The sequence below is a fragment of the Miscanthus floridulus genome, chromosome 17 (assembly GCF_019320115.1).
Source record: "Miscanthus floridulus cultivar M001 chromosome 17, ASM1932011v1, whole genome shotgun sequence".
NCBI lineage: Eukaryota > Viridiplantae > Streptophyta > Magnoliopsida > Poales > Poaceae > Miscanthus > Miscanthus floridulus.
In genome coordinates, this window is record NC_089596.1 from 63,762,548 (window position 1) to 63,774,608 (window position 12,061).

The 12,061-nt window shown below is 41.0% G+C and overlaps 1 pseudogene; it reads right to left on the reverse strand.

The window, feature by feature from the left end:
* Positions 1-1,095: 1,095 nt before the first annotated feature.
* On the reverse strand, positions 1,096-9,434 carry LOC136516754 (DUF21 domain-containing protein At4g14240-like; annotated as a pseudogene).
* Positions 9,435-12,061: the final 2,627 nt, after the last annotated feature.

A 12,061-nucleotide genomic window follows, 5' to 3' on the forward strand; every position in this document is an offset into this window, starting at 1 on the left:
CTAAAACAGCGAGCCTTTTAACCGACGAGAGTACAAGCGTCAGATAGCGGGTCATATCTTGCGAGCTTTTTAACCGACGAGAGTGTCATATAGCGGGTCATATCATGCGGTAACATGCTAATAATCGATCGATTGTGTCGAGAGAATCTCCTGCTACTTCTCAATCCATTGATCCTCCGGTAACGGACTCAGCGTCCGATATAGCTCCGCGTTCGGGGCTCGCGCCGACGTCCCGACCCGTGGCGTCGTCATGAGCCCTCGTCTGACGCCGCCGCAGCTGCCGTGGAGGTGGAGCTGCCACCGCATCCTTCTGCAGCTGCAGGTCTATCAGGATCCTGCCGCACGCTGCACAGGACGCGAACTCGCCCTCCACCCGGAGGCGCCGGACCGCGCCGCAGTGGCCGCACCAGCACATCGCCGAGGGTGCCATCGACACAAACGCCGGCGGAGAAAAGTCTGGTCAACTCACGGGGAGGGGCTACATTATTTTTGGAAAGGTTTTCCGGCGTCTGGCTCGGATTCAGATGGGCTTACAACTTCATCGTGTTGGTTTTCGGTGGCTGAGTTTGGAATGTGCCTCATCGATTTCGTGTTTCCTTATATAAGTAGTGCACGGCTGAGTCGGTTTCGAGGTACTTCAAGAACTGAGTCAAGGAAACTTGACGTCGTTGCTAAAAGGTTTCTTGGCAGCCAAGGTCCCTGTATTTTACAACTCAATTGAAGATTCTGGTTGGTAAATCATCATAAAATAATGCAAACGAATCCGGTAACCCGAGTATCCCACGACCATGAGGCGCCGCTTTAGATGCAATCTATTATCCAATGTGGTCCACGTGGAATAGCCTTTCCCTAAGAAAAATACAGCAACATGGTATTCTCGGCTGGTTCACACTACGAGCATATCCGTTTCGATCAAAAAACATATTATGAATAACTATAAAACCTAGGAATCTACGAATTTGAAGCATATATATAAAGCAGTTGCTACTGCCGGTGGGCGTTCATAAACAGATTCAAAAGTGGCTATTTCTACTTTCGAAGTCCATAACTAAAAAGGGGGGAGGCGGAAGAGAAATAATTCAACATTAATGTCCATGACACCAAAAGCACATCGCTCCTGTAGGAATTTACAACAATGAGTTCATCTTTATGTACCTCTTGCTATAATATAGCAAGAACCATAGGCTCTTCCAGCTTGATTCCGCACGTTTTATCGGCTATGTTGCTCGACGCATTTTAGAGTTACCTCCTCTTTTCCAGAAGAGGTTCCACAAGGTTCACTTGTTTTGATGGGTTTGAATCACTGTCAGTGGGTTTCTTGAGAATTCCAGGAGGCTGCTGTCCTTGGCGATTCTGTGCTCCCTGAAGGTTCTACAAAATCAACAGGGTTAGTTATTTAGTAATTCATTATGCAAGTAGTAAGTATACAAAGAATATCCAGCCGTATAAGAAAGCATCTCCAGTGGATATTCTGCTGGTCTACAAGTTTCCAGCCAAGAGACTATTATCGACAGTTCATTTAACATGTGATTTCTTAAGTAACCAAGGATATATATTATTTATTATAAAAATACATTACAAGAAATATATGAAATTACTGTCAGCTTCCTATGTAGTCAATAAATACTGTGTAAAAAGAATATGGGGGAAGAGATTAATGAGCAGAGCAAAACCATCAACAAACAGATGAGCATTTTTTGTGTCACCTTCAAAGAACCCACAAAGCCTATAAGCTATCTAGAAGCTGAACTTAAAACAACCTCACTCGATTTGAATGTGTTGATTTTGTTGGTCAAGAAGTCAATTCAAGGTCAAATTTGCCCATCAGATCTGCTGTTTAATTTCCTAGAGGATGAAGCATTTAACAGGTCGAACCAACTTTGATAACTTAATTTATAATAACTGAAGGGAGGAAACTAAATCTTTGGACAGGAACAACTAGCATCCAACACTAGCAATAGATGGCTCAGGTGGCTTGTCTGGTACCCAAACCAAGGACTCACATCTTCAAAAAATTTTAATCAAGTTTTAACCATTGATGACAAACTGGCACTAATACTATGAATGCCAGATACCAAACTATTATTTTACAGCCTGCATGGGTCATATATTTTATATAACTGTACCAGAAAAGTTGTACTTACTGCAGCCTTTTGGCCTGTTAATCTCCTAACAGATGGAGCCCTTGCAACCGATGATGCAGCAGCAGCAGCAGCTACTCGGATCCTGTAAGGGAGTGAGATTGTGAGAATTAGTTGCTTTCTACTTAGCAGAAGTTGAAGAGTGGCAGAAGAATACTAGTATATTTGAAGTTGAGGCATACCTTTTATGAACATCAACATATTCATCAGTCTCATCCACTATTTCCTCCTGCAAAAGTAAAGAACTTGAACCTGAGACATCACATAAAAGGATAAAACCACCTCCCCGAGGAATAATACATTTTTACAACTTACCTGTAGGAGTTCTTCAAATACATCTTCAAGTGTGATGATACCAACGACCTCACCGTCCTCAATATCCTCTGATGACCTAGGCACTGTGTTTGATGCTGGGTTTCCATTAACCTGCCTGTTATGTGGTCTTTCGATATCCACAACCACATTGTCTGCACTTTCTTCAGCATTAGATAACAAGGGAACAGTCAACTGTGCTGGCCCAACTGCTTCCCTATCTGGTTCAGTTTTATCAGGGAGTGGTTCAGTTTTGGGTTTAGCCTTCACAACAGCAGCCATATGACTACTTCCTTTCTGAAACTCGTTGAGTATATCATACAAAGGCATGTCTGAAGGAACCCTGGAAAAGGATTGATCAAATATTTGTCAGGGAGGAAACAGGTTAGCTTACAGGCATGATACAGCAAAGAAAATATTTCAAAACTCCACCACTGGAGCATGGTATCACATACTGAGAGATAAAGATCTAGAGCAAGAATATAATCCAACATATGAAGGGTGTACCTTGGAATCCTTCTAATTGAAACAGCACTAACTGGCGTCTCCGTTTCAGCACGAACAGTCAAAAGACTCTTAACCTATTAAGTTCAAAACTGTTTTGTTAGTTCAGGAAACAAAATCACTGGATAATAATCAACAGCATCAATGAATCTTACCAATAGGAGACCGATGATGTTTTTAGGGTTTCCTGAGTATACAGGAACACGACTGTGACCACGGGCAAGAATTTTCCCAATTGCTTCCCTGTGAAAACAAATAAACCGATAGACTGTTGTCGTTTACAAGAGTTTCTACAACAACAACAACAACAAGAGTTTCTATTGACAAAATACGAATAACATAACGCTATGGATATATACTGTGCATAAATGTCTATTATCACATGAAACATCAGAATCTAGCATATTTTAAGTTTCGCTTTGCAAATGTACAAAGAAACACCTATCAGGTACTACATAATGGGCTTGCAAGTTGCTAATATATATCAGAAAGTACAAGATAGAACCATATAGGTGCTAGTCATGTCAAGTGCTCATTTCAACCTTTAAAAAAAACTTAAGCACATGGAACAGATAATTTCTGCCCGCACGACCAACATAGGTAGACAAATGGTTATCCAGAACTAAATGTGTGACACAGACTCTGGAAAATATGAGATAGGATATCAGATGAGTGATATTTGTTTGGAGGTGTCCAAATGACGAATATTCTAAGGAATGAAAGAAACCTATTGTAATTGCACTTAAGCACATAATAATGATAGGCAATTGACACATATAAGCCGGTAGAAAATACTGCATGTCCTCTGTTCAACATCTTAGCAATCAGTATCTCCAAGATCACTCCAATTGCACCCCTACTGCCTAATATACCATGTTGGGATGCAAACGGAGTGCAGAATTTCCGTCCATCTGTATATATTTGTTTCCTTTCTTCTTTCTTTTCCCTTCTTGTTAGTGGCTCATGTTGGGTTCCAGCTCTAGCCTACCGGCCTACCCCAGCTTCTGCAGGACTAAGCTTTGTTGTTGTTGTTGACCGAAAGTTTGCATAACAGTTAACAAATACTCCCTCCGGGCAGCTTTCTAAGGCGCAACGGAGGAAATACCAGATACCAAGGAGAACGGTGGGAAGCTGTGCGCGCCATTAGTACATGCATATAGCAAACGTTTTGACGGGAAAAATCCTAGAAGATTCTATTTAATGCATGCATGAAGCCAACGATTGGTTCCCAAGTGTATGGTCTAATCGCGTGTATTTACTGCCGCTGGAATACAAAGCGACGAGCGTCTTGTTCAAGGTGCCATGCCTTATAAACCTGCCCGTGTGAAAAACCGGAGAACGCCTTATAAAGCTGTCTAGAGGGAGTATGGGAGGGCCAAGTGATTATCTGGCACCATGCCACTATCTGTCTTGACTCTGCCTCCAAGAAAAAAAATGTTGGATAACACAAAAAATGAGTGGCATCAATCCTTATGTACTACGATCACAACCCTAACCTTCACTACAGTGCCCTAACTAGAAGTACTAAAATTATACACACAGATTTATGTCAATAGGGAATAGCAATGCAGTAAAACAGAAACGAATAACAGAACAAAATAAGAGCATAGCATAGAGAAAATGAATTAAGATCAATAATAAGGAACATGAGCATGAGTTGTGGTTTAATAAGCGGGCATGTATTATTACCAGTCCAACTTGGAATCCACATCTAGTGAGAAAGTTGACTCAATAGGTGTCATAGCTTCTGCAGCAGTCTGCACACAGAGAGTAATAAGATTCCTGCCAAATTCAACTAGATGCATTTAAGGTTCTGTAATTGTCAGCCAAATTAAGCGAACTTTTCATCAGTGTACAAGGTGCTGCAAAACCTGAATCACCATGTCACTTTGCTTTCTAAGCACAGCACATATATGAAATTGAACCTTGTACCAAACTCAACAAGGAAACTTGCAAGTTGTTTATTTGCACAAAAACTGCAACATGCGTTAAACCATCTCTAGTTGAGCACCATAGCAGTGAATTGGAAACCCTTGTATGCTTGCTTATAAACAAAAATAGGAGATATTGAGAATGAAACAAATACAAGTCTAAAACAGGATACTGGTACATATCCTAGTTTATTATTGAGAGGTAGCATATAAAAGACAAGAGAATTATAACGCATTTTTTCTAATACCACCAAATTCATCCCAAAGAAACAACCATTTTCCACAATAACAAGTGTACTAGCTTCTGGATTTATACCAAGTTACCAACTTCATTTGGACCAATGTTCCCTTGAGAAATAAGCATTACTTTTTTATTGGGAAAAGAAAAATAGGGCCACATATTACGAAGATGATGTACACCTTTTCGGTCAGGTCCAAGGCTCCACTTATGATTGTAGTCTCATCATGGGTGAGCTCTCCACCCTTGCCAGCCTGTTATGGTAGAAGCTCTAACTATGACATAACCCTGGTGAACATGAAAACTTCTAAAGCAGAGTGATATGATAATGTTACCTCTTTGCTATGGATTGAAACTAGAGCTTTCAACTGAGCTCGCCTAAAAAGTGCAGACTCATTGTGCCCAAGAGCACAGTCCAGGATCTGAGGAGAAAGGCAGTTTTCAATAACTTCAGCAACCAATCAATAGACCATAAATCAAGTAAAAAGAAATAAACAAAGGATTATTGAATGAAAAAAAAATCCAAAGATGCATATGTTAAAAATCCAAAGATGCACTATGTTACAGAATATGCAATCAAGTCATCTTTTACTAAACACACAGACATATACTATATTAACGTCTACATAAATCAGAGTACAGACAGCCACTCGATTTAGTAAAATTGATATTCGACCTCAATGAGGTTGCCACATCATGCTAGAATCTGCGTTAAGTCATATTTGTATAAGAAATTAAATGCAGATTTCAATGACAGGAACTTAGCATGTAGTATTATAGTAGAAGGGCAACTTATCACAAGTGCCTTTAGTAACAAAAGGTCGATACCTGCTACACAAAAGGAGATATCAAGCTTCTATCAGCTAACTCTAAGTTAATATAAAGTTTTAAGATAGAACTTCCAGTTACACCTGTGCTGCGGGCCAGTATGTAAGATAGTATCATCACTTGATAAAATGCAGTTCACAATATAGGCTAATAAGCTTGACAAAAGGTAGCAAAAGAAAATCGCACATGCAACTGTTCAATATGAAAAAGGAAGTGAGAAGTGAGAATTAGCATGCACTGTTTGATGATTACAACATGATGACATGTGATAAGGTTACAAGTTACAAAGAAAGGGTTCACTGATCATTTAAGCATCAATTAAATCTGAAAAATATGAAACAGTTTATAGAGTGCTGAATGTTCTACAAAACAATATCATATTTTTTATGGCTCCTATAAAAAGATCATGTTCCTTTTCAAGAACCAAGATCAGTAGATTGATACTTTTTTGAGGAATCAGTAAATTGATACTTACCAACAGAAACAGACAACAAATCAGGAATACATATCAACATAAGGAGAAAGTAACTTCTATTAGAAGGAAATAAAAGTGTGGAATTTGTATTGAATATTCAATAAATGCACCACCTAGTGAATTATTTGTATAAATACATCAACTAGCACCTTTCCTATGTTCGAAGTTTGTGTTAACTCATTTTCCTTGGAGGTAAAATAGCACTGCTTCCAGTGTGTAGTAACTACTAAAAAAAATTCCTTTTTTTCTGAGAGTATTAAACATATTTAATACCATATAGAAACTGGCAATGTTGAAATTTTGCTTGAATAGAAGATAAATAACAAAAATTAAACTAGCTTTAGCTGTGAGGCCTATAGGTCATCAAATATCTCACATGCAAGTTACTGGAGTTTTCAAGAACAGCCGAAACCAAAATATCAGTCTGTAACTAGTACATCAGCTAAGCCATACAACTGAACAAAAAGATGACTCTGAAGTGAAAGCTCAGTCATAATGCAATTCACAAAATTTCAAAATACATGCCATGACAGGAGAGCATAGAGAATTACAGTATAGTGGGCACTTAGAAATGAATCATGCAATTTTGTTGATTTACCTTCCCAATAGGGTAAGAAATTGGATAGCAGATGACCATGAGAATGCGTACGAGCCATACAAAGTTAGCACCCACTGCCAGACCATATCTGGTACAGATTGCTTGTGGTATAACCTGGGCGTCAAAACACTACACTATCAGTCAAACCACACAATGAGCAAATAGTAAATTTTGGACATCAGATCAATACCTCTCCAAAGGCAAGAACAAATGTCACTGACAATATTACAGCAACAACAGGATGAAACATTCTGTCAAGAAATATAGGAAGTGCCTGCAAAGGTCGCAACGAGGTAAACATAAAAGTCAATGGTTAAAACAAAATAGGGTGCAAAAGATATCATAAAAAAATATGTGACCTATGCCCTACCTATCAATGACTTTAGAATACAGAATAAGAAAAGAAATAAGGGTACATGAGTGTCAACTGAGTGAAAGAACACTCATATGAGAAGCTTGATAGTAGATTTAGGATACAGCAAATAATAGTGATCAGATATATATGCACCAATAACGATACAGTTGGACTAACACAACTGACCATGCTGCAGTTGGATGATGAAAGAAACTAGTAGCAACAGGGAGAAATAAGCTTATATAGTGAATGCAATAGGTGCCATACTCTATCTTATCTAAACTTCATCAATTACTAGTTTCCAAAATGTAAGATAACCACAAACAGGATTACAAGAAATCATGGTGATATGGTGCCAAAAAAATGTTGAACAGATAGCCACAACTTCAGAACACTGTGCCTCTCTCCCAATAATGAGTTAAAAGGTCAAAGTGTTGATGCCGGAATAATTCATTAGAAGCTTCAAACAGAAATTCTGATATTACCATACATTTTTTTAGCAAATGTATGCACTTCTAGAGTACAAAATTGTGTGATAATGATATGACTGCTAATCCAAATACTCTACCTCCATGGCAGCAGCATTACACAACAACAGGGTGACAAGAAGCTGGTGTTGCTTTTGAACAACCTGGAAGGATGGTAGCTGCAGCAAACAAGGTAAATAAAACAAAACATGAGGGGCAGCCGAAGCATCAATCAAAGGGAAAATACAACAATTGAGCTGGACTTCAACAGTGAACAGCGATAGACTGCTGTTAACTAAAAATGAGATGCTAAAAGAGGCAATGTGTACCAGTCAAAATGACTAAGCAGAATCATTGCTCAAGATGCTAAGAGAGGCAATGTGTAGCCCAGTCAAAGTGACTAAGCAGAATTATTGCCATATTTAAAATTAACATTGCTAACATATGGATTGGATGAACTGATAAAAAACTGAGATGCCCAGATATGCCATTTCCTTTAGTAACTAAGCAACTCTGGTGATTATCAGGTAAGAGTGTCAGACAAAACCAGAAGTGCACGCTACCCCAGTAAACAAACATGGCAGATCCAGGAAACTCCAGAGTGATTACTTTTCATGATTGTCCATTGCATTCTATACTTCCACTTCCCACTTATCTGATGTATCATTTCATATCTCACCAGAAAGAGGTGAATCTTAGAAAAGAACGAATCCCATCCAAACTGCTTTTTCTTATTCCTGACTACAACCTTTTTTTGTTTGTTCTACTTTCCTTTCCAAACACTTCTGTATGTAAACAATATGTCAACATTAGCATCACGTTTTACCCTCACTGTCATTACAGCTACCTGCAAAATCTAGCAGACTTACGGTAGGGGACAGATAAAATTCACCACATACACCAAAGACGCTCTAATGTTCAAAATTGCAGAGACACTTGAGAATACGATGAGTATATAACGCTCTCATCCCCATTCCCTAATGTAACAAGCCACTACAGTGATCCCACTACCAATATAACAAACCCGCTCATAGGACACAACCAGATCGAGCACAACGAGGTAACAGCAGGGAATGGATAGGGGTTCGGATCGGACCAGCCTGAGCCTTCTCGGCGTCGGTGCCGCTGCGTTGGAGGATCTCCAGCTCGACGAGGCCGAGCGACATGAGCCCCAGTGTGAGCCCGGACATGATCCCGGCGAAGAGCACGAGGAAGCAGGAGATGCCCGCGTACGCCCACCACTCCAGCGACCCGAAGGCCGTGTCCTCCCCCTGCACGATCAACGCCACCGCACCCACTCCCGCCGCCTCGGCTGCGCTCGACGCCGGCCGCGCCGTCGCCGCCACCACGCGCCCCGCCGCCGCCAGGCTCACCGCCCGCGCCCTCCCCGCCGCCGCGGCTGCGCTCGACGCCGGCCGCGCCGTCGCCGCCACCACGCGCACCGCCGCCGCCAGGCTCACCGCCCGCGCCCTCCCCGCCGCCGCCGCCATCGCCCTCGGCCGATGGATGAGTCAGAAACAGAGCCCGCCTCCCACGGCCCGATGCGGGGGCACCGTATAAGCAGGTCCAGCCGTCCAGGAAGGGGCGTTTAGGGAGGACGAGAACAAGATGGCGCAGCGTGGTGGCCGCTGGATGCGACCGCGGCCAGACTGGGGGCTGGCGGTCGATCGGACCGCTCGGGGGTCGCCACGTCGGTGTAACGGCGACTCGTCGTTGGCGTTCAGAGTTTGGACGCCGTCGGGGTCGCTGCGTCGTGCTCGCAATGGCACACAGCTGCGTTTGAGCTTACAAAAGGGGCATGTGGAAAAGTAGGCTTTATGATGGCTTCGATTGATAATAATGATGCGACTGTGACCATGCATTGCAGTTAGCTGTCTTCGGTGTAACGGAAAATGTTGCGAACATCAATTGCACCATAGTTTTCTAGCAAAAAAATTGTTTTCGAAATACAATATAGATACACACACTCTTATTATGCACCCACATACCCTACATAAATTTTTTTTGAGGGGTACATAAAAAATTTTAATCTTGAAAACTTTATTGTTGAATGATGTGAACTGCTAGAGACATTCAAACAAAATCCTCGTTAGAAGATGTTTGGTTGTCCCTCCTAAATTTTAGTCGATGTCTCATCGAATGTTTGGACACATGCATGGAGTATTAAATATAGACTAATTACGAAACTAATTATATAGTTTGTGACTAATTTGCGAGATGAATCTTTTAAGCCTAATTAGTCCATGATTTGCCAATGTTTTGGTATAGTAAACATGTGCTAATAGCGGATTAATTAGGCTTAAAAAATTCGTCTCGTGGAGTACTGACGGATTATGTAATTTGTTTTTTTATTAGTATCTGAACACCCCATACAACATTCTTCCGACACACCTTCTAATTTCTAGTAGCGGGATCTAAACACCCACTTAACATGTGTAACTTGTAAGCGGTGTCCAGTGCACCACCCCATGTTCTAGTTCTGATTTACATGCATAGTGCAAGTTTTGAACTTTTTGACATGTTACGCATCTTTGCAATGTGGCTTGTTAACATGTCATGTACCTGACTTTAGTTAGGTCATAATTGTGGCAGAATCGTCCAAAATAACACGTTTTTGAAGGTGTTCATCTTCCACCAGACACTAAGCATTTCGAAAGTTAGCTACATCGGACAGTTCCATCGAGCACACCCTACGGGAGAACTCGAATCAATCCACGTTTTACCTCTAGAATCCAATAATGAGTACGAGCTTACAATACTTAGTCCATTTCATACAACAAGAGTTCTTGAAAATTATTTATTACAATACCAGCGTTCAGAGTGAGATAATTAAATAGCAAAATAAAAATAAACATATAGTAGAAACGATACAAGGATCTGTCTGTGCCCACCAGAAAAATCCTTCACCCAAGAGCTACTCCTCAAGCTGCACCTGCAACAGGGTAAAATAAATCCTGAGTACACAATGTACTCGTAAGACTTACTCAACTAGTGAGACTAGTTTCTCGACTCTAAAGGGTATGATAGGCAATATGAGTTTGCTATTTTCTTTTTGTTTGTGAAAAGCATTACTAGAAGTACGTCCTTAAAATCAAATTTAATTAGCAGTCATGATTACTTCATTAGCTAATTATTCTAGGTAAGCACATGTTCTACTTTCAAGCAAGGGTCGAGCAATCAAAACTAATTTACCGTCTTTCATATTCCAGTTCTTACTATGATGTTAGACCATAGCCAAGTCGTACCGTCTCACGGAAACAGCGATTCACGAACCAATATATCATAGCTGGGTACCCCGAAACACATGTCCCGTTTGTACCCTAGGCACAAACAAGACCAACCCATTCCACTTCTGGTACGGGTCCAGGTCCCGGTCCAAACTTGGACTCCAACCCCCACACTTGAGACCCGGTCTCAATATGGTGATTAGACCTCCACCTTTTCCTATATCCAATCAGTCGGTCCGAAAAGAGCCGGAACCCACGGCAAGAGCATAACGAGCATTCCTGCTTCCATAAGCAAGTATGTGCTCGGGATAATAAGTCTGTAATCTGACCACCATCCACAGCAACGGACGATCCTCAATCAACACAAACAGGGAAAATAGTGTAACCAAGCTAAGCCCCGTGGCTACGAGACACAACTCGTTACACCCACCAATACCTATACCATATCCCTACTCGGTCTCAATTTTCCTTTCATCATTCTTATCATGAGAGTAATTATAATAATCACCTATTGTGAGTAACAACAGGTTACTCACGCTACCGAAAACTTAAGCATAGTAGCTACTCGAATCTGCACTAGTAAGACTCATATGACAGATATATCTATATATATGGTTTCCATAAAATTCCTGTAACATAAATGCACATCACATATATATTCAGTGATTATAAAAAATAAGTGTTATGCACCAGGACTTGTCTTGGGCAGGCACGGAGTCAGCTGAGTCAGTCGGTGGTGGCTCTAGGACCTCCTCCCTTACGAGGACCTCCTCCTCGTATTCCTCGATGATCTTCTCGAACTTGTGATCATCTGTGGTCACTATCTTCACCAGCTCGTTCTCTACATGCATGCAGTGATGATGCAACACCTTAGCATTTAGGCAACAACAACTCTTAAAACAAGAATACGCATACCAAGCTACTAAGCTAGCTCTAATGGCTAAGATACTAAGCTAACTATCATCTTCATCAAGCAAAGTGTTGG